Consider the following 203-nt stretch of genomic DNA (forward strand, 5'->3'; position numbering starts at 1 on the left):
CCCTTTAAGGCATGGCCCTAAACCCTTTACCTTTGCCCTCAGCCTGCATCTCCCCTCCGTCCGAATCTTCCTTCTCATTCTTCAATTCAATATACCGTTATTTCCTCTATTCATAAAAGCCTTGCGTGTAATTAACAACGTTAGGTTTCGCCGGGATATTGAAGCCTTATCTGGATGTTGTTAATTAGCTTGCTGACTCGGTA

Source organism: Penaeus monodon, chromosome 19 (genome assembly GCF_015228065.2).
Source record: "Penaeus monodon isolate SGIC_2016 chromosome 19, NSTDA_Pmon_1, whole genome shotgun sequence".
NCBI classification, from domain to species: domain Eukaryota; kingdom Metazoa; phylum Arthropoda; class Malacostraca; order Decapoda; family Penaeidae; genus Penaeus; species Penaeus monodon.